Source organism: Amblyomma maculatum, chromosome 6, assembly GCF_055883805.1.
Source record: "Amblyomma maculatum isolate TAMU_Amacu chromosome 6, ASM5588380v1, whole genome shotgun sequence".
In the NCBI taxonomy this organism is placed as follows: Eukaryota; Metazoa; Arthropoda; class Arachnida; order Ixodida; family Ixodidae; genus Amblyomma; species Amblyomma maculatum.
Window position 1 is genome coordinate 186,862,380 of NC_139349.1, and position 24,312 is coordinate 186,886,691.

A 24,312-nucleotide genomic window follows, 5' to 3' on the forward strand; every position below is an offset into this window, starting at 1 on the left:
GCCCACCATTTCGTGTGGCCAGAGGTTCTCTTGCTCCATGTATTTGGTAAGTCTCGTCTGAATAACGCGTTCCATTAGCTTTCCCACGCACGAGGTCAGTGATATGGGTCTTAGGTTTTCTAGCTTTAGCGGCTTCCCCGGTTTGGGTATGAGGATTATACTGGCATTTTTCCATGCCTGCGGTAGTTGTCCAGTCTCCCATACCTTATTCATGTATCCTGTCAGGGCTGTGATTGAATCGTCGTCTAGATTTCTGATAATAGTGTTCGTGATACCGTCAGGTCCTGGGGCTGATCTTGTCTTTAATCCAATAATCTCAGCTCGGACTTCAGCCCTGGTAATGGGGGCGTCTAAGTCTAGGTTAGGTTTCCCCTCATATGCTGGTAACGTTTCGGTTTCCGTTTGTCCAATGTAGATTTCGATTAATTTACTCATCAATTGTTCGTCCGAGCCTTCGAAGGCATGCTTAACTTTAGTTTGATTTACGTTGGCTTGTGCTTTAGATTTTTCCGGATCGAGCATGTGTCGTAGAATGTTCCATGTTTTGGAGAGGCTCATGCCTTGTTCCATTTCATCACATCTGCTACACCAGTTTTGTTCATTTAGTTTGATGGCGTATGTCTCCATCTCTTTATTATGTCGAGCTAGTGCTCTCCTAATGTTACGGTTCCATCTTTGTGTTTTTAGGCTTTTCTCTAGGTCCTGTTTCTTGTTCCACATGTTTAGGAGTTTGCTATCGATATTCGGTGGTGCATCTTCGTCTTCTAGAGTGACTGTTGCTTCCTCCTCATGTTTCTTTAGCGTTTGTGACCACTTATCGATATCGTCGATTTTCTCAATTCCCTCGGTCTCTCGTATTTGCCTAAATCTTTCCCATTCCGTGATTTTGGGTTGTTTGGGTTTTCTCATTTTTATTCCTTTTCCTAATGTGAGTGCAATAATGAAGTGGTCACTACCTAGGTTTTGCTCGGTGTTTTTCCAGTCCGCTGTACTTACATTCTTGCTTAAGGTGAGGTCGGGGGTGGTGTCCCTGCTGACGCTATTACCCGTGCGTGTGGGTGCATTTGGATCAGTGTGCAGGGTGAGTCCTAGTGTTTGCATGCCTTCCCATAATTGTCTGCCCTTAGGATCCTGCCGATTGTACCCCCATTCCTGATGGGCTGCATTAAAGTCACCGGCTATGATAAGCGGGTTATTTCCTGCGATCTTTAGGGCTTTTCGGAATAGGGCTTGAAACCTAACTCTCTTTTGCTTCGGAGTGCTGTATATGTTCAAGAGAAAGATACTCTTTCGGTCTTTTTTTCCGGTGATGATTTCAGTTAAAACTGCTTCTATATCCCGAGATGTGATCTCGTGATTAGTAGCGGCTATGGTTCTCTGGATAAAAGTCGTGACTTTGGATTTTTCGCCCCTATCGCTGCTGTGGCTTTGATATCCAAACAATTTGGTTGGGTTTTTCCCAGTCTCCTGTATCATGATAGCTATGGGTTTGTCTGCAGTTTGTTCTATGTATTGTTGCAATAGCGCTCGCTTTCTCTGGTACCCTCGGCAGTTCCACTGCCAGATCGTGGAGTTGTCTTTCTGATTATGGCTTTTGCCCATGATTGTTACCCATTGTTTCTAGTTTTGCGATTCTGTTACTGGATTCAGAGAAGGCTAGTGATGCTTCCTGCATTTGTTTAGTGAGATTTTGAATCTGCACTTGCATCTGTCCCTGAGCCCCTAGAAGTTGCTGGATTAGCGTGTTAATATTCTCGAGTTGCTTATCAAAATTGTCATTACGTTGTTCAAATTTTCTATTAAGGGTTATAAATGGATCGGTCTCTCCCCCTTTACGCTTCTGGGGTGGCGGCCGGGTGAATTCCAAGTTCATACAGTTTGATTCCTCTGAAGTAGAATTAGTAGTAATTGAATTTGTGGTTTTTGGTACCTCATGTGATTGATTTGCAGGCGGGCTGTTAGCCGTGGGCTTTTCGGTGAATTTAGATTGAAGTTCTTGAATTTCGCGACTCATTTGTTTGATCATCTCTCTAAGTTCTGCGTTTTCCCCTCTGAGTTTTTCCATCTCTCTATTTTCAGCCTGGGAGGTTTTGCTAACGAAGCTTACCGTCTTGTTGTCTGCTGACTTGAGTTGGCCCCATGGATTCTTAGGATCTCTGGGAGGCAGGCCAGGTCCTCGTCCCTGGCTTGTGTCCCGGGATTTCGAGGTCTCTCTGGTTCTCGAGCTTGATCCTGATCTCGATCGGGTCCCCGACCGTGAGTCCGTGTTTGCCCGGTTCCTTCCTCGGGGTTCTCGTCCCCGGTGCTCTTGTTCCGAAGAGTAGAGGATGGATCCCTGGCTTCCTGAAGTTGATTGCAGTTGTTTTTCTAGCCTTTTCTCCCACATTTTCTTCTTTGAGAGGTAGGGCATCCTGTATATTTCGCGGCATTTGTTGTCTCCAAGGGCATGGTCTTTGCCGCAGAGTTGACACTTAGGTTCACATGTGTGTTCAGCGCCTGGATGTTCCAAGCCACAGCCGCGACACTTCACGTTGGTTGGGTCTGGGCATACATCGGCTCTGTGTCCCAGCCTGCCGCATGTTGTGCAGACTTCGTACTTCTTCTTATACAAGTAGCACCTCATATTGATTCCCTGGAAATTGAGCCATTTCGGCACAAACCAGTCTTCGAAAAGTATCAGAATGGTTTTGGATCCCGCTCCCAATCTTCTAATACCGGAGATTTGCGGATTAGTCCCACTCCATTCTATCATTTCTTTAATTTCCTCCGTTGAATATTCGAGTGGTACGTCGTGAACGACGCCTTTGCCTCCGTCTTCCGGCATGGCGATGTATGACTTGGCTTCAATTATGTTGGGTCCAATCTTCAGAGCTTGACTTGCTGCGTACTTGTATGTTCTCTCGGTATCCGTGGTAGCGACCAGTATTGATTGCTGAGTACAGTTTGGGGAGATGATGTCACCCTTCGTGGTCGTCAGATCCAGGCCGGCGGCTTGGATGATAACTCGCGACAAGTTCAATCTTCCTACAATGTTCATAATACTGTTAATTCCGCCTCTGGGGCGAATGATGATCTTGTTAGCGGTGCTGGGAATTCGCTCCTGCTGTCGCTCAATCGATTTTTCGGCCAGCTTCCTCCCTTGAGGGGGCTTGGGCTTGGGTAGGTTCAGCGTTCCAACGTTATCGGCTTGGGCGTTGTTGACTGCCACGTTTCGGTTTCTCTTTCTGATGAACCATTGTCCGTTCAAAATATCGCTGGCGGAAGCGTCTCTTCCCTCCACGGTTTCCATCATCTTGCTCGTCTCAAGTCGCGACGCTGCTCCCAGCCTCTTCGGGGAACGCCTAGCGCCCAGCGAGGCTTCGGAGTCGAGCTAGGCCTAGGCCTCGGTCAGAAATTTTTAAAGACTCATAAAATCCAGAAAATTGGGCCTACCGTCGAAAGTCCGGTGTCCCCGTGGTGTTTCAAGGTTCAGGCATCCGTTGGTAACACAGGATAGAAGGTGAGAAGTCAAATACCGCATTTGAGTGACGCACACTATGACGTAAGCGGAGACTCCGTGATAGCTAGCGAGCCGGCGCGGCCCGCGGCGTCGCGTCCCTCAAGGGCCAACTTGGCAACAGCGTACTCGCAATGACGGCCTCAGCCGAAATAAATAAAACGATGAAGAGAGTAATTGACCGAGCGATGGGCCCATAAAGGAAGAAAAAAAACATAGAGCGCTTGTAATGCACAATACTTTACATGTTTCTCAAGCTTTTGCGCTCCTTCTTGCACTGTGTATAAACAAACCGAGCCCTCAGTCATCGCAACGCTTCCTGACATGTTTACATACAATCATTATGGGTCGGCGTATGGGCTCTACCGAGTCTGTTCTGATCACATTCCGTGGCATCAGAGTCCCCTTTTACATACTTTATCAAGGATGTGTAACCCGCTGCGTTCGCTTCAGACGCAAGGTTGAAGCCTGTAACCTTTGTCGCAAGCTCGGCCATCGTCCGGACGTCTGCCCCGGTACAGACCTTTCGCTGTGCCCGCGATGTGGAGCACATAATCCAGCCATGGACCATGACTGTGAGCCCTCCTGCGTTATTTGTAAAGAAAACCATCAAACTGGCGCTCCGCAATGCAAGCGCCGTTTCAAGACGCGCCCTGTGTTTGCCAGGCCAGACAATGACCCCGCGTCCAGCGTTCGCAGTAAAGAAGCTAGCGTCCGTGGTCCCTCATCCGGCGTTCGTGACATAGTGTCTGGCGTTCGAGACCCCGAGTCTGAGGCATCTACGTCGAAAGCCAGTGAGTCCTCAGCTCGCATCAAGGAGACCCAGGAGGCGCTGTCGGCGCGGCAAGCCACACCCGAGAAAGGAGCCGGCCCTGCTAAAAAAGGTGAGTTGTCCGTCCAAGCAGCCTCTGCTACTTCACCCAATCCAACCCCTAACCCTCCCATTCTTCCCATTACACCTCAAGAGGCAGTGAAACAATATATACGTTCCGCCGAATTTCGGTCAGAAGTTACTAGTATAATCAACACCATAGCTGCCGAACAAATCGGAGCGATGCAGAAACAGCTCATACAAGCCCAGGCACAGCTCATACAATCCATGACCGAGAGGATAGAAGCCACGATCAACACACGCTTGGACAAACATGAAGCCGGCATCAACAAGCTTTTCGAACTTGTACCCCATCAGGAATTGCCTCGCAAGCAGCGCGTAGTTCAACCCGAAGCCTGCTCTCATTCAGCGTCTGCAGTTCAGAAACATGGCACAGAACAATAGCACGCGAAAACGTCGGCAGCGACGCCAATCCACTACGCAAACAGAAACAATAATTTGGCAATGGAACTGCCGCAGCATACGCAGAAAACAAGCGCAACTAGCAGCATACATCGCAAAGTCCCCTAATCCCCCGCATGTCATCGCTCTGCAAGAGACGGAAACAAATCGCATTCATATCCGTGGTTATCGGACAGCAGCCCTTACGTCACGTACGGCAATCCTCACACTCGCATCAATGCCGGTGCTAGACCGCACACCGACAAGCACGCCTGACAGTAAAGACACTCAATATACCGCGATAGAGCTCAGCTCACGCGGGCAAACAAGCAGCCTCACAATTATTAACATATACAGCAACCCTAAAGATAAAGGCAGATCTATTCCGGGAATCCTGGGCTCCTTTCGCACCTCACAACTCCTTGTGGTGGGGGACTTTAATGCACGCCACACGCAATGGGGATACACCTCAGACGCACCCAAAGGTAACCTAATATCTACCGCAATGGCTGATCATAACCTCGGCCTGATCACAAACCCCACTGTACCTACTCGCATCGGCACAAGTGTCACTCGTGATACCACGCCGGACCTCACATGGGCCTCACCAAATTTAATTGTTAAATCTCATATGGTGCTACAAGACAGCCTTGGGAGTGACCACTTCCCAGTGTCCACTACTATCGCTTACGATTCCAAAATTTTCAGCCCTCGCACACACCTTCTCACCGACTGGGATAAATTGCGCTCATACTTGGCAGCTGACTCTATCGAAGTCCCTACTGTCACCGACTGGACAGACCGCCTGGTGGAGGCCATCCGGGTGAACAGCAAACGCATTAAAAATACTCCTACTGCACCGCAGGTTGATCCGCACCTGGCTCATCTATGGGAGGCCCGACAGGGACTTCTCAAACGCTGGCGTCACCAGCGACACAATCGTAAATTGAGAATCCGCATAGCCGCTCTCACTCGTGAGGCAGAAGAATACGCCAACGCCTTAGCCCGTGCAAACTGGGCAACCTTTTGTAACGACCTCAAGGGTACATTAAGCACTAAACGCACGTGGGCCCTCCTACGCGCTCTTTTAGATCCAACAACTACTAAAGCACAGACACAAGTAAACACACAACGTCTGATACAGCTAGAACTCCAAAAAGGCACCGACGTAATTGGTCAACTACGGAACACCTATATACCCATATCCCTTCAGTCAGCAGATCCACTAAATCCACCCCCGCCTAACTCCGAACTTGATGCTGACATCACCTTAAGTGAAGTTCGCCGAGCACTCCTTAAGATTCGCCGCTCCACGGCGCCAGGACCGGACGGCATAACGTACAAGGCATTACTAAATCTGGACGAAGTCTCTCTCCAGAAACTCACGGAACTCTTTAATAACCACTGGCACGCTGGGACGCTCCCATCAGCTTGGACCCACGCCAGCATGCGATTTATACCCAAACCGGGCAAATCCCTCACTCTTCAAAACCTGCGCCCTATATCCTTAACGAGTTGTGTCGGCAAGCTCTTCGAGCATGTCATTCTCAATCGTCTGCAACCGTTCCTAGAAGCAACAGGCTTTCTCTCCCATGTTCAATTTGGATTCCGCCCAAACCTCTCGGCACAAGACGTACTTATCGCCTTAAAGAGTCTCTCTTACACACTAAGCGCCGTACAGCCTCTACGCGCGCCATACTGGCCCTGGATATTCACAAGGCATTCGACACGATAAGCCATGACCATATCCTGACGACATTAGCCACCACGGGCTGCGGCACGCGCATATGGCAGTATGTTCGGGCCTTCCTTCAGGGCCGCACGGCACAACTTTACCTTGGGGATATTGCATCCCAGCCTTTCCCCCTGCCTAACCGCGGAACACCTCAAGGGGCGGTCCTATCACCGCTACTTTTTAACGTTGCCCTAGCGCCATTAGCAAAGGCCCTTGCTGCCATCCCAGAGCTCCACACAGCCTTATATGCAGATGATATAACCCTCTGGACAACAAGCGGATCCCTTGGAACAGCCCAGGATATCTTGCAGTCTGCCATAGACATCACCACCACCTATCTAGAAAACACAGGCCTCCGTTGCTCCCCAACTAAATCGGAACTAATGCAGCTTAAACCCTTACCCGGTGATCCCCCCATTGAACTTCACATGTACGGAAACCCAGTGCCCATTGTGTCTCAGATGAAGATTCTCGGCCTTCTCATTAACAACGCACTTGATGCAACCGCCACCCTTCAACTCTTGCAAAGACAGACTAAGCAGGTTGCTGGACTAATCAGGCGTGTGGCTGCGCGCAACCATGGGCTGTCGGAACGCGAAACCCTCAATATGACCAATGCGTTAATCATTAGCCGAATCACATACCACCTCCCATATCATATACTCACTCAGCGCCAAACAGAGCAGGCGGACATCCTAATACGCATGGCCGTAACCTCCGCCCTACGTCTTCCACGGACGGTTAGCACAGAACGCCTGCTGGCCACTGGTACTCACAATACAGTGAACGAATTAATAGAAGCTCAACGCACCAACCAATTAGTCCGCCTGAGTCGCACGGAAACAGGACGATGCCTACTGCGACAACTCCGTCTCAATCCACCCATCGCCACCCCAGCAACTGCTACACCTTTCATGATCTCTCCGGGCACGCAGGATCACATATACCAGAAGCCCCTACCACGCAACATGGGCGCTTGCCTTTATCAGGGAAGACGGAAAGTTAGAGCCAGCTATTACACCAAAATATACCGCAACCGCTCTGATATCCTCTATGTCGACGCGGCAGGGAATTCTAAAGTTGGATTTTTCACTGCAGTCGCTGCCTACGAAGATGGCAGAGTGGGGGCCGCCGCCACTATTCGAACTAATTCGCCTGCAGAAGCGGAAGGAGCCGCCATCGCACTCGCGCTTGCCCATTCAGCCATTGACGAAGCTATTACCGAAATTTGTACAGATTCTCAGGCGGCATACCGCCACTACCTAAACGGCGTGGCGACACCGGCCGCGCATCATATTCTTACTACCGCCACCTCTCTCGACCGAACGGTTAATCTAACGTGGATCCCAGGGCATGCCTCGATCCCCGGTAATGAGCGCGTTCATGCGCTGGCTCGAGAACTCTCTACCCGAGCCCCGGATGATCAGGCACCCAACTCCGCGCAGGAGGCCGCATCGGTCCTTTCTACATACCACCAAATCACCACATTCTACAAACACAAGCGCATGACACTGCCACCACCCCACAGCACCTTGTCACCCTTATCCAGTGCTACATGGCGACAATTGCAGACGAATTGTTTCATTTCCCCCTACCGTCTCTCATGCCTTCACCCTGGCTTGCCACCTCACTGCGACACCTGTGGCGAGCCAAAATCCTCACTTTTCCACTACCTGTGGGAATGTCCTTCCCCCCAGGCAGTGCCCCCCATCCCCCATCCCACCTTTTCTTCCTGGGAGGCTGCTTTGCGGACAGCTCAACCCGCCGGTCAGAAATGGCTGGTCGATCGGGCTCTATGTGAAGCCAAAGCCCGTGGACTCCTGGACTAGTAGGAGACCACCCTGGAAGACTTTTTTTTTTATTAAATAAAGTTGTTTCCATCCATCCATACAAATAAGATTTGGTTACCAGCAAAATAGTGTCCTCGCTGCTGCGCTTGTCAGTTTTGAAGCTTCGTCGCACTTTTTTCCTTCAAGGTTTGTGCTACAGCTCCGTGTTCAGCGAAAATAACGTCCACGGTAGCAGAACATGACCGAAGTGCCGGCGCCACTACGTTTGCCAGCGCTGTGAAATTCCACATGATGGATCCAGTGCACAATATAGTGCGCATAGGCATCCAGAAGATTAGTTGCAAGACGTGAGAGCAGGCAGCATGCGCCGATGATCAAGAAGTTGTAATTTTTAGACCGGCAGCAGAAACACTTTATTGTAGATGGGGTCATGACATAAAAACTAGAAATATTTCCAAGATTCCTGTGGCGCGGCGTAGCCGAGCGGTTAGCTCCGAACGTTACGGAGCAAGCAGTAGCGAGTTCGAGTCTTACCGCTCCTGGCGGTTTTTTTTTCTTATTTTTTTTTTACGAATCGATTTTTTTTAACCTTTTGTAATGTATTTCTGGTGCTTCGTTATTTTTAGTTTTTACTTTTGACCCAAGGCCCTTTTTTTCGCCGGGCGACGAGCGCAATATATCGACGCTCTCCTTGGTATGAGCGGCAAGTATGCCCCTTTTGTTTACGACGCCTGCAAATTGCACGTTGAAGGTCTTGTTGACGCAGTATATGTTGGTCAGATGTGCCATGATTTAGTGAACAATTGAATGATAATGCGTTTTTCCTTCGGTACTTAGCATATGTATGCTTTTCGTGGCTTGCGTAGCTGCAGTCAAGCGGTCAGGTCGAAGCGGCAGCGGCGGCGATATGTTGGCGCAGAAGTGTGAACGAAGGAGTGTGTCGGCGGGAGCGGATTTCGCTCGCTCGTGCCTCCGAATGCTGAAATGGGAACCATCAAGGCGCATCTGCTGCTCCAAGCTCGTAATTCACCCAGTAAACACCAACCCATCTATGAGACGGCTATAAACTGTCTTGCCAAGACAAGCAAGATGCCTGATAGATGTCTCAGTAGACCTCTGAGATGGCTACTAAACGTATATAATATGTCTCGACAAGATATGCAAGATGTCTTGATATTTCTTGTAGTGATCTTGTAGCTCCGCTAATGCACCCACTTTTTTAGGCTACAAGACATCTTGCAAGATATCTCCTAGAAACCTGGAAGACAAATAACATACTAAACTTAAGTCAGTCTAGCAGATAGCTATAAGGCATCTTGCCCAAGAAAAACAAGTCACCTTATAGACATCTGAAGTGGCACCCAAGACAGCTGATGGACATTTAAAAGATGCTTTGACAAGATATGAGAGACGTTGTTATACGTCTTGGTACATCTTGTAGCTGCCTTCTAGCTCAGCTAATGCACCCACTTTTTAAAGCTGCAAGACGTCTTGCAAGTCATCATCTAGAAATCATTAAAATAGATTCTGAATGTCTAAAATGAGCTCTAGAATCTCCTGCAATGCTCTAAATTATTTATTCCCTGCTATTTCTCGCAAAACTGTCTGAAATTCTTATGTACTTGCAGAGGTTTTCAACACCACTGCCAGACATAAAATATAGTCTCATCAGACGCTACTACAACTAAAGCTGCATTGCCGTCACACACCCACAGTGCTCTTACACACATTCAGTTAGGATGCAAGCTAAACTGATGTACAATTGTAAATCATTAATTCTCAAGCACTGCAACTGTGGTCTAGTAATGAGAACTGTGTTTTTTATTACAAAGCATGCCACATTTCACTGTTAATGGCCATCAGGTGCTCTTTGGAAAGTTTGGTAGTAACTGCACCCAATGCTAGAAAATGACATGAGTAAACTACAGAACTCTTTAATTTCCTCAACATTATACATTGCAAATAGGCAACTTAAACAATCTCACGCATGTTAAAAGCAAGGAAAGCCACAAGCAACAGTATGCAAATGAAAAAATGTGGTTCTCTGAAGCCTAATATTGTACCAAGGAAGAAAACACCAGAAAGAGCCAACTCATGAACACATTACATGTAAAGAATGATGCACATTGTCATTCATTCTCACAGACATTAAAACTGCGAACAGTAAGTGAGATCTGTACACATTCTTTGTTACAAAACATGCCACACTACACGGTGGACAGCCATGATTGGGTGCTCTTTGGGAGATTCGGCAATAACTGCAAAAGGTGCTAGGAAACAAAATGTGTAAATCATATATTTGTTTTTGTTTTTTTTCAACAATGCACTACGAAGTTAAAAGCACAGAAACTAGACACTACAAGTGGTATGAAAATGACAAAATAGTAATGCAGTTCTCTCCAAGCTTAAAATTATCTGTTTACAAAAAAAATGAAAACATCCATACTCCAAACAAGAACAGGAAATGACTAGAAATAAACAGGGATAGGTATGCAAAAGTGTATAAAACTGGTTGAGTGGTTGAACGAACTATCTGCATAATGTTTGTACAAAATAAAACAAAGCAACAAATTCGAATGGAAAAGCTTCAGTATACAGAAAAAGGTGCTTTCACAAAGGACCATCATCACCAGTGTTGCATTTCATAATACTATGTGTGCATGCATGTCACCAACTGAATGCTGGTCATACATACATCTTGTAGAAACTGCATGAACACTTGAGCATTAGGCATGACATCAAATTCATTAAAAAATCTACACTGCAAAAAAAGAAGCCGACTGCTTCACTGCTGCTGTTCCTGTTAGCATGACTAGAATGCACTGAAAAAAAATGCAATGGCTGCATGCCTGTCATAGTTACATTCTACTATCATAAATAAAAAGCACTAAGGAAAAGGTAGCAGGTAAGGGTCATACATCACTCTACAAGAAACACTAGAAGGCACCATAAGGAAAAAAAAAGGAAGGAGCAAAAGGTTTGCATCCCTGTCGTTGTACATACCAACCACTATATTCCATCTCAAAAGCTGTTTGCAGCACTACAAAAGATAAGGGCAGCATGAACCAGCCATGATGGCACAAACTGCCCTTACCTTTTGTAGTGCAGCAAACAGCTTGCGAGGAGTACAGAACGCACAGCAAAAAAAAAGAAGAAAAAAAAGAGAGAGAATAAAATTCAGTGTTGCACACGGTGCTGCTCTTCACATTCTGCTGGTATAAAAAGAAGGAAGTTAACTGCTGAGATAGTTGGTTTTCAGAAATAAAAAAGGTATTTAGCATAACACAGACACACACAAGAAAGAAGACACCACGTGTACTTACTACAACTGTTTATTTAGGGGAAAGCAGTCGATGCATAGCTTTCACTGCTGATGTGCACATGTACAGGGTCGTCCACTTCTAGCTATGACACGGTCGCTGCTTTCAAAGCAACATTGCGCCCGACGTACGCATATATCGATGCAAAGCGATGCGAGCACAGAAGGACCCGGGCGTGTTGCTTCACATGGCCTGCCACTAAGCTATATTGCATGGCCGAGTCGGACGCAATGACGCTTTGAAAGCAGTGACTGTGTTATAGCTAGAAGTGGACGAGGCTGTACAAGACAACAGGAAAACAGCACCAATCTTATCAAAGCAGGTATGAGAAATATCTGTTCAGCCTCAAAGAAAAGCTGAAGTGTCACTGACACAGCTCAAACCTGTTTAATGTATAGATGGTATCCTCTGGTCCCTGAAAGCTTGCTCAGCTAAGCTATCACATAAGCTGCGAAAGCAAGCAAGTCGGCTGTCAGAAGAGACATGGCCAGCATTTCGTAAAGTGCACCACCGTCTATAAAATTCTACTGTCATGTCGAAAAATCTTATTTTGCAAAGGCAGGATTCTGCGTCAATGGCCAACTTAAGGAACATGCAAAAGACATTAACAATGAAGGTGAGTGACTTGTCTTGCACGGTAGGGTTTGCACCAATTGCGAAAACTGTGGGTAATGGCTCATGAAACACTAGAAGCCCTTCACATAAAAAAGCAGGTTACAGCTGTGTCAGCAGCAAATTGGTTTTTCTTATGAGACTGAAGAAAAATTTCTCACGCATAGTTTGACAAAATTGGTGCTGTTTTCATGTTGCCTTGTACCCGTGCGCATCACCTGAGTAGGCTATCGGCTGCTTTCTGCTGAACAGTTGTAAGTGCTGATGGTGTCCTCTGTCTTGTGTGTGACTGTGTTATGCTAAATAGCCTGTTATTATGCATGGAGAAAAGGCATTCAAAAAAACCAAACAAGGTCTGAATACCACTGCCAACATTCTGGCATGAAAGCATTGTAAAATGAGGGAGCTGGCATGGGTTGTGCGTCTGTTATTCTGTACAACCCCTAGAGGGCAGAGAAAATGGAAAAAAAAAAAAAGAAAACTTCCGGGGCTATCAGATCCACTGCAGTCAGTTACAAATTAAGAATGAAGGGGCGAATATCCCTCAAAGGAGGCTTTTCTGCCAATCAGATCGTTCTCAACACTGGTACCACTCCAGCCCTTGTCCACAGCTAACTAGGCTGGGCAGCTTTTTCTTTATCGGTACTGAACACCAGCTGCACTGCCTCTTTTTTGTCACCTACTGCCATGAAAGGGGGAATTCCTTTGTGGCTCAATTGAATGGGAGGCTCCTCTCTGTCAATTGTTGGAGGCCTACCTTTGCAAAATTACAAAGCTTCAAACTTGAGTTGTAAATGAGCACAGAAGGTGCCTTGATCCCAGCTGCTTGCTATTGTGGCACTGTTCATGGTGGCTGTGCAGCGCCTTTAGATGTGGACTTGGTCTTTGTCACAAGGCAAACACCAACCACTCTTTGTGACGTCGACAAAACTAAGTTTCATTGATGTTGAAGGCTTTCCATGTCACACCTGCCAGGATTAAAATCAAAAGCACGATTTAGATATATGAGCTCCCAAACAGAAGGAAAAAGTCCCACTGTTGGCAACTCTAAGTTTTTGGCACAGTCAAACCATACCTGTGCATTCAGTCAGTAGCCCGCAACTGCCCAGTGAGATGTCAGTCCTGTGGCCCTCATCGCTAAGTTGTGTTTGCAGCACAGACAGGAAAAGGATAGTTGCTAGGCAGCCGTGGAGGTGGTGGCAACCTGCAAGGTGTTCAATGCTTTAAAGACTTCTTGTGAAGTTTAATAAAGCAAATCACTGACTACAAAACACTGGCACAAATTCCACTATAGGATAAGGATTTAACCTCAAAATATGCCACATAAGGTTGAGAGTACTGAGTACACAATAGAAATATGTTTAACCAAGACACGCACTAGCAGCACAAAATAGTGCTGAGTATAATATATGTATATTAATAACTCCTTGATGACCTCGAAGGCTTAAACATTTCCTTGTCTTCACCAACAGACACACCTGAAGAAAACCACCATTTTCCTGATTTATACATTCCTTTTTTTTATTGAGAGTCACTTTCTATGCTGGGTAAGGTTTCTGCCTCTTAGTTTGCCAAGTGTTTCATTCGACATATATAGAGAAGAAATAAATCTATGTATCATGTATCTATGTATGGATGCATTACCTATGAATGTATCTATGCATGTATATATGTAGGTACCTATGTATGTATGCATCACCAGTTTTTCCTAGAACAAATGAAACAATATTTTAAACAGTGAGCATGCACCCAGAGCAAAAAAAAAAAAGAATGCATAGCTCACTTGCTTGAGCGTTGGGTAAGTGTTTTGTTTACATGAAAATTCACACAGACACAAAATAACAAGAGAACCAAACGCAGACACAACAGCACAATGTGAAAACGAGCATTAAATTAAATGAAGGCATTTCACCTTTGATGCCAAACACCTTCACTTCGGGAGGAGTCCATATGCTATCAAAAGGTTTGCGTGGAGTCACAGCTTTGTTGTTGAGGACAGCCAGAAAGCATACACTGAACCCATATTATAACATGGCTACATTCTATATGCCTTAAAAGTAAGTTAAGATTCAGTACTCTCTTTTCTTTTCCCAGTTCTGGATAGGAAGGGTCTATTGGCCCTGAAGCAAGAAAACAAATGAAATTGATATGTTTTTGTGTATTAATAATAGGCTTTTCGTTATACGAGGTCCCTCCGAAAGATTTGCTTTCGACTTCTTTCTGTACCAACTGAACTGAAGCTTAATTTCTTAAAAAAGTTTCCGCCAATAAAAAAACAAAAACAAAAAACCTGAGGACCAAAGCAATTAGAGCACCAGCACATCATACAACATGCAGTTCAGGAACTTAAAAAGAACTAAATTGTGCTTTCTGACTATATGAAAATGTAAAATCGCTTAATCACTGAATATATACGGACTATAGTATTGTTGTGGCAGTGTAATGGCTGACTGTAAACATTTTATGAACTATTAAAATTAAATCACTGCAGAATGTTTGTACGCCGTTCCTATCTCGCCATGTGTTTCAACTTGTGCCTGTGAACAGACCGAGAGTATTTTGCTAGCAGTTGGGAGAATCGCTGTGGTCAGAATGCAACTTACCCTCCCCTCTAAGGCGGCTTATTGAGATCGTTCTTTTTCTTTTTCGCAACCGCGGCATAACTTAGCGCGCATAGAGCTCTGCAGGCTGCCTTAAACAATGCACGGCTTCCACTCGACGGTGCGTATTTTCTGTATCTTGCTGCAGAGTGAAGGCCACACTAAGCATGCAGACTTTCGTGCTCAGTTGTGTTTCCTGAGAAAGTGTTAGAACCGGCAGCAATCAACGAAAGACGTCGGATCGCCAAGCTCATTTTGAAGAATTGCATCGCGAGGTTCCGCCGCCAATGGCAGTTCACGAAACGCGGCGAGTGGAATTACAAGCGCAAAACCTTCCTGCATGCACAAAACTATAGATGCGCCATAAAACACCGCCTTTCGTACTGACTAAACGGTCCGCGCGCGCTATCTTGCTCGCCCATACAGCCTGCGCCGGCGGATGCAAACAACAGTCCTTGCAGCATTTTTAACGGAAAAAGAAAACACTCAGTCACTTTACTGCTCCATTAAGTGACTCATTTAGAAGAACCAATTTCTTACTCACCCAGCGAAGCTTGTCTTGCAGCCAGAAGTAGTAGCCGCTGTGCGGGATACATTTTCAACGCAGTCACAAACCAACGGCCCAACGTGCAGACACGACTAAACACGACGAATTGGCCAGCGGCCGAGCAGCGCATTGATACAATAACTTTAAGAACAATAGAAATCTGAAATATATTCCATAAAACAAGCTATACAAGTAAAATGTAACTGTTGCTTATGACGTATTTGTTTCAAAACGGTAAATACAACCTGCGTCTTGCGTAATTATTTTGTCGCACTATTTTCTATCTCACTGTAAAGAGGAGGGGTGCAAAAAGGCCACGGCGCGCGAAGTTTGGGAATGGCGGATCGTGCATAGCTGGTGTTCCGTATTAACATCGGCGCAGCAAATCGTTCCTCTGTGCGAACTACTAGCTTTTATCATACACGGATACATCGCTAGCTTACTTTGTCGTAGTGAACACTCGGAGTTTGGAGTCTACCGGTGGACTGGACTGCGCCCAGCGAGGTCGAACACAGTACGTGTGTGGCGATGGGCTGCACCAATTAAACGATGCAGAAATGAAGGTGTCAGCGGCTTTTGTACATTATGTTCAGATACCCATCGCCTAAACAACATTTCTTGGTGCCATATTGGTCCTGCATGCATGAAACAGCCCAGATTGCATGCTTAATTCAAAAGCGCAGGCACTTTGGATACAGCATTTTGCAAGCTGAAAAATTGCTAGAACAAACCTTCGACAATTTATACTTAGAGTATGCAGAACAGTGTCGTCCAGTTAAATTGTGTACATATTGCACTATAGGCGCATATGTGACCTTGAAACGCCTTGTGAGGAAGTATGGTAGACTTCTGATGCAGAACTCTAGAAGACATCTGGCGTAAGCCGGCTAATAACTGTCTTGCGTAGCTGAAGACATAAAAATTCTTCACAAGACAGATTCCAGACACCTTGCCGATGATGTCTTCTAGACTAGCACCAAGCGACGTCTTGTAGATGTCTTTGATAGCTCAAGATATATGTGACCAATATAGACATATCAAGACAGCTACAAGATATTCTGTGCTCAGTGGGCAGGCGCTGCAGGTTAGAACGAACTATCCGAGTGCGCACGAAATGCCTGAGCCGAAACATAACCAAAACTGAAGTGGGCGCCTGTGGCGCCTACAAGTATATTTTTGTATTTGCCTTGCAACGTTTACGTTGTCTTTTCGCCGTCGTTTACGTATGATAAAAGCGTGTTATCATCTTTGAGGAAAAACGTACTACCGCATTCAAACATGCAACGTAATTCGTATTTGTCAGCCTCCGGGATCCCTAGCGCGTCACGTGATTTGTAGTTGCGAGCCTCGGCCGTTTGGCTGTGGTGGCGATACCTGTATTTCTGTTATTCTTCTTTACTACCTTATAACAGCTCTGTTTTCAGTAAGAGTGGTCTTTTTGTAATCAGGAACTGGCATTCTATCGATGCAAACCCACTTGCTTTCTCTCTTTAGTGTCCCTTTAACACAAAATTGCTTATATAGAAAAGCTATACAAGTTTAACCTCAACCAGGGCACGCCATCACTTATAACCTGAATAGATTTTTCTCAATTCTACCGAAGTTGTTCTGCAGTTGTTCGGCTTCGCGTTATCGGCCGCACCTAGACATTTGAAGCCTCGCTAAGGCACCTGGAGATGCTCTTACATTCATTAAACGCTGATTTGTTGTATTTCTAAAGCAACAGTTCAAATACAAAAAAGCTGAAAGCAAAACAGAGAAACAATATCATCACTGCATATCGTCGTCTTTTTTAGCTGGTGCATATGCGTATATGTGGTCCAAAGATCGGCCCGTATCAGCTGGCAAGTACACTTCGCTGGTTCTCTGTTGCTACGCAGGTGTTCGGTTTAGTGTAATCTGCCTCCAGTGGAAGTTTTAAGCCTGGTAAAAGCCATGGGAGATGTGGCTATAGCATCTGATCGCTCGGAGAAGGACTGTTTGTACCACGTTCTCCTTTGACATCTCACGCCTCAGATGCCCGAACAGCCTTATACAAGAGCTTGGCAAGCTTCATAAATTGTGCGACTAGCTGCTCTCCAACCTTTGGCTGTTTAACTTTTGCATTCTATCAGTTTCCAGATTGAGAGAGAGAAAAAAAAACATTTATTATGAGCAGGCGTGAAATATTCAGCCCTAGTTGGGCAGCCTCCTCAGTCCAGGAAGCCGTGGACCCGAGCCATCTCCCGAGTCCGGCTAACCAGACTACGCTGATCCTCCAGGCTGGGGCTTGACAGCAGTCTCCCGCACTGCTCTTCGGTTATGGCCATGGTGGTTATAGTACCACTTGGTCCTTTGCATTCCCACACCATATGTTGTAGGGTGTTTGGTACGTTTCAAAATGCGCATTCGTATCTGTAGGCGGTGGGCAAGATTCTGTGTAGTAAGGTGCCGTGGACGTGGCTGTTGGTTTGGATTTTTCGGAGGGTGACTGCTTCTTCTCTGGTTAGTTTCTTGTGGGGTGCACATTTTCTTCTGTCAAGTCTGTAATGCAGGAGGATGTCAGTATATTTCTTGGGTACATCATGTGTGCTCCGAAACCCCTCTGGACGTGGTGACTGGTTAGCATGCCCTCGGGCTGAGGCGTTGGCGACCTCGTTTCCTTCCAAGGGAGTGTGTCCTGGAGTCCATATGATGTAGGTATCTGGGAGGTAATGAGTTGTGGTGCGACGGAGGATTTGAAGTGGTATGCTGGAAATTCTTCTCTTTTGGTAGTTTCTGCATGCAGACTGTGAATCAGTGAGAATGACGACATGTTCTTTGCTCGTCGAGACCGTCAATGAAATTGCAGCCTCTTCGGCTGCGTCAGTGTCATTTGTTGGAATAGTTGCAGAGCTCCTTTCTGTAAATGTGGAATTCATGACGCTAATGGAGTGGGCTTGTCTCCCCGGGTATTTTGCTGCATCGGTGTATCTCGTTTCCGGATTTGTTGCGTGTGCTTTGCTCAGGGCCCGAACTCTTGCAAGGCGCCGGTCTTTGTTGTATGTAGGATGCATATTTCGCAGGATGGGGGCTACGGTGATGTATGATCAGATTTCGTCCGGGATGCGCTGCTTGATGTTGATTCGTTCTAAGCCCTCTTTGTATCCCAGTTTCATGAGGGTCGCACGTCCAGTTCCTATTAGTTTTAAGTGCTCCAATTGATTTACTTTGTGGGCCTCCGCAAGCTCCTGCCACGTGTTATGAAGGCCGAAGTGGCGCAGGCGTTGCGTAGATGCACGTTCGGATATACCGATGGCGATTTTGATGGCTTTACGGATGAGAGTATTGAGTTTTTCCACTTCTGCTTTCTTTAGATCTAAATATGGTGTTCCGTATGTTATGCGGCTTATGATGAGAGCCTCGATTAACTGCCACATTTCTTTGAAGAAGCGCCGCGGAGGGGGGGGGGGGGGGGGGGTTGAGACGAAGACGCTATTTTGATCGCCCCTGGGGGCCTGAAAGGGATAGCCAAGACGCGCGGGATTTCCATTGCACCTACTAAAAAAGCCGACGCTTCCGAGGGGCAACCCGGCGCCTAGCGTCCAGACAGAGGGGCATTGTTTGGTTAATGTCCCTCTACAAGACGCGCGCGGGGGCGTCTATTGACAACAGAAGTCGACACGACTGAGGGGTAAGGCGGCGCCTAGCGTCCAGACAGAGGGGCAATGTTTGGTAAATCTTCCTTGAAGTCCCTGAATGGAAAGTGGGCGCCCTTCCGAGTCGCATTCGAAGAAAGGTGTCGCGAAGCTACCACACCAGCCTTTATACGCCCACCCTGACGGGCACTTGAATAAGTCAGCAAAGGAGACAGGCGTCGTAGGGAGCTGGTCCGGCGGCTTAGTAGCGAAGATGCGCGGGAGCGAACATCTTCGCGAGTTCTCACAGGGTCAGTTTCCCCTAAACCAAAAAAAAAAGCTGCCGTTTATCGTGGCCTTACATTTGGTATGTGTGTGATAATACAGACCGAAAATAAGCGAGGAATAACGTGCACGTATTCAAAAGAGGCTTTCAGCCGCAGACTGGAGTCGTTAAAGCGGTCACAGCGGAGATGAAGTGTCTGACCACCTTGTTTTATTGTCGTGTGCCTGAATGCCTTGAGAATCCAGTGGTTCGTGTAAAGGGAATTCGGTTAAATCCTCGCTGCTGCGAATAGCATGTAATGCAAAAAAAAAAGAAAACGTTTATCTGCTGTGCGCAATGGCGTCAAAAAGTGGACGCAAAACAACTACATCTTTTTGTCAGTTAACGTTATCTTCTTCACGATAGATGAATAGCTTAAATTAGTGTGGGAACAGTGCAGGAAACCTTTGGTCGCCGCCGAGTAGTTGGGTCAAGAAATGTTGGCTGGAGGTTCACCCACGCTGGAACATGGCTGAGTGTGCGCCAAATTGGAAAACTACTTCTTAATATAAAACACTACCACACGACCCATAAAAAAAGAGTAGCGCTATACACTCTAAACACGGTAATCTCTGGGTAACCTTTGAAAAAGTTCATATTCCGTTCCGTTCCTGGTCCTCTTTTGTTTCTGATTTACATTAACAATCTTGCCTCTCTTGTACATTCTCATATTCACCTCTTCGCCGATGATTGTGTCATTTATAGAGAAATAACCAATGCTGACGACATTACATTACTTCAGTCAGACCTTTCTGCTATTGGTAAATGGTGCAAGGATTGGCTAATGCAGCTAAATATTAACAAATGCAAAGTCATGCGCGTATCTAGAAAACCTTCCTCCCCACCCCACTACTACCTCGATAACATTTCCTTGGAATCAGTTCCGTCATACAAATACCTCGGCGTCCACATTACTAGTAACCTCGACTGGTCGTTCCATACCGAGAACATAATTAAAAATGGTAATCGCATGCTAGGCTACTTACGTCGCAACTTTTATAATGTTCCTTCTCACTTGAAACTGATGCTATACAAAACGTTAATAAGATCGAAACTCGAGTATGCTTCACCGGTATGGGACCCTATTCATGTGAACTGAATTACTGATCTCGAGATGCTCCAAAATAACTCTGTATGTTTTATTCTTGCTAACCACAACCGAACAGCCAGTATAACAGCCATGAAGACTAATTTGTGCCTCCCTGTACTGACATCGCGCATAAAACTTTTTAACCCTGTTTCACAAGTTGTACCGTCATCCCGCTCTTCATGAGCGCCTCATTCCCCATCCAATTATGTATCCCATCGCATTGACCATCAACACAAAGTTGGAATTTTATCATGTAACACGAAATGCTTCTCGCTATCTTTCCTGCCGCGAACCTCACGAGACTAGAACCACCTTCCCGCAGAAATTGTTGGCATTACTAACTATGAGCAGTTCCGCGTAGCTCTAGCTAACATTGTATACTCAGGTGCTACTTGACATTCATGTACATACTGTAAACTCTTCATTTTTGTGTATTTACCACTCCCCCTCTGTAATGCCTCTGGCCCTGAGAGGTAATGTAAGTAAATAAATAAATATTTTCCATTTATGTGGACCGATAACTTAAAAGGAACAAAATGTTACCGTTGCCCTATTAACCTTCGTAGAAATTAGAAATGGTAAAGGTTCTATTTTATACATAGGTTACATGTACTTGAAGCTGTTTAACTTTTGCTAAAGTGTACCGCATTCACAATGGCGTAGGTTACTTGCGGAAACACGTACACTGTAATGGATGGCATAAAAAGTTCATTTATCAAAAATGTCTCATCAGCATGCTAAAAGTTATGAAACCCAAACATTTCGGGTATTGATTTCAACGGTACAAAAATTGGTTATTGAGGCTTAGGATAAAGAAAGACAACAAACGAGAAAAATAAGTGTGATGGCCAAGACATTAATTGACTGTAGAGTATAGACACAAATACAAAAATACCTTCTTGTGTGTTGGCTACATCAAATATACCTAAGTGATTATTCTCATGCAATGCATGTCTCTGAACTGGTATCACGGCGAGAATGTAAAAAAGGGACGCAACGAAGTTTGAAATATGGCCCCATATTATACCTTTGTTTGCAACCCAGAGAAAACCAAGTCGAATATGCAGCAGAATAGTTTATGTTAAGCAGGGGGCGGCAGAAAGTTAGGTGGGCGGATGAGATTAAGAAGTTCGCAGGGGTCAAGTGGATGCAGCTAGCACAGAACCGGGTTAAGTGGAGAAATATGGGAGAGGCCTTCGCCCTGCAGTGGGTATAGTCAGGCTGATGATGATGATGATGAATTTAGGTTCACATTTCATCTATTGCAATATAAAGAGAAAATAGGCATATAATTAAGAGTCAATAAAACGAAACAAATAAAAGCACTATAATGTAAAACCAACCATGCTTGAACGTTGTATAAGGAACTCAGCCAACACAAAATGCAAGTGGTATAAAATAACAGAATAAAATATGGCGAGCACAGAATTTCTCAAACTTTTGAAGAGGCATTCACGTGACCAAAATAACCGCTTAAGAAAGGGAAAACAATAAGCAGTAGAAAGAACACGGGTTTCTTCAAAACATGGCGCAATGCAAAACTAAGGATAGAGGGCCATCATTATAAACATATTTTTAAACAGCATGCTTGTGATGCGCGTATACCTAGCAGACTCCACAGTGTACAAATTGAGAAAATACAATACAGATTGCCTTGAGTATATCAACAAATCTCCTTCAAGAAAAATTTCATAGTGTGAAGAGAAATAAGCACGTAAGGAACATTGCAATCAGTGGCACTGCTATCGCTGCGCGTATCCGACCTGACTGTCTACGGGCTGTGTTCGCCACTGATCTTTCCAGTTCCAGTACCTGTAAATCATCATCTCATCATCATCATCATCATCATCATCTTTATTTTACACTGTGAGGTACATGTACATGGATTATTAGTATTACAGAAGGAGGTCCCGAAGTATAAACTGTCCGGGGGACCTCCCCCGGACCCCCATCTTACATTTGGTGGAGGTGCTGGGTGATAACATGATTCTAGATCTCCGAAGCAGCACTCTCCTGACACCCACGATGCCTGAGGATGTTACACATTAAGCCATGCAGGCAGGCCCGGTGTCATGTGTGCCCGCTGCCTTCGACAGCGGGACCCACATATCTTCAGACGGACCGATGACCATGACGTACAAGATTGGTTCAGCTCCTTCGAACGGGTGAGCCTTTACAAGTGTGACCACGACACAAAGCTGAACATCGTCATATTTTATCTTGCCGGTGGGGCTAACTTGTGGTGCAAGGAGGACATGCGAGGTTAGGACACCTTCAAAACGAATTTCTCAGAAGTGTTTGCCCGTATGAAAGTCGGAAAACTCTGCACTTGACAGCGCTTGCGTGAATATATATAGTCGCTGCAGATGGGCGAAAGCTTTACGGGCTACATAGAAGATGCCGTCGACTTATGCGAGGGTGAACCCAAACATGTCGGAGGCTGACTGGATCAAGCACATCTTAAAAGGCATAGACGATGACGCTTATCGTGTGTTGTTAGCCCTTGACTTGCGCATCGTTGCCCAAGTCTTTGCGCTCTACGAGAGCTTAGAGGAGCTGCTCAAGCCAAGGGCGCCGACTTGTCAGCACCCAATACAAGTGGAATCGCTTTCTGGACTAGCGCCTGCCACCGACAGCTCCTCCTTGCTGCAGCAGATAAAATATATCGTTCGTGAAGAGGTGGCGCGTCAGCTTTCATTTCTCGCTAGCCCCCAAGAACAGCCACCGTATTTGACCCCTGCTCTTCGGCAAACCCTTCAAGAGCAGGTTGCTGAGGCAGTCCCGTCCTCCCATGCGCTACCACCTGTCGCCGCTCCGCTCACCTACGCCGACGTCCCATGACTTACTGCTGCTCCCGTGACTCACGCCAACGTCACCCCAAGTCCCATCGCCGTTCCACCGACTCATGACGAAATTGCCGCAAGATCTCGACCGATATCAGTGCATGTACAAGCGCCGGCTTCATCATACCATCGGCCGACTCCACGAGCAAGCAACCCAAGGAGCACAAATAATTACTGCCATATTTCCTACTTTTGTGGATTGCTTGGCCATATTGCCTGCTACTGCCGTCGCTGTTACTCAATGACCACACGACCTGGCCAAGCTTCCAGGTACTGGCCTCCATCATGTGAGTATTCCTTATGTGATGAGCAAACGTTAGTAGTCCAATATCTCCAGAACGCTCAGCCCTCTCGAGCCGCCGTTCCCCTTCGCCGCGACGCCGCAATGTGTCGCAACCAGAGTACTCAAGAGGAAAACTAGGTTCTGCAGTTCCTGAGGTAAGAACTGCGAACCCTTCGAACTTTCAAAGACCCTTCGTTCACCTGCGAACTTTATAGGAGTTTCGGTCGAGGGCATGTCTGTCTTGGCTCTTATCGACAACGGTGACGCAATTTCATTAACGGAGGCTATTCTTTGTAGCTTCTTAAAGAAAGTCATGACGCCAGTTTCAGGACTCTGCGCACAGCCACTGCTGAGCACATTACGCAGTTAGCAGCATGCAGCGCTCGAGTCAAGATCCAGGACTCATTGTACACAATCGAGTTTGTCGTGCTGTCGTCTTGCTCACATGCAGTTATGTTAGGCTGGTATTTCTTGTCGCGTCACGCTGCTATCATCGATTGTGCTCGCGCTGACCTCGGCTTCTTGACCTTGCCCGATAGCTTGCCAGAAGCTGCTCTGTTAAATTTCTGCACTATAGCCCTCGTAAGATAAATTATGACGATTTTCAGCTTTGTGTCGTCGTCACACTTGTAAAGGCTCACCCGTTCGTAGGAGCTGAACCAATCTTGTAATCGGTACGTCTGAAGATATCTCGATCCCACAGGCGAAGGCAGCAGGCACAGATGACACCGGGCCCGCCTACATGGCATGGTGTCTAACACCCTCAGACATCGTGGGTGTCAGATCTAGGATCATGATATCA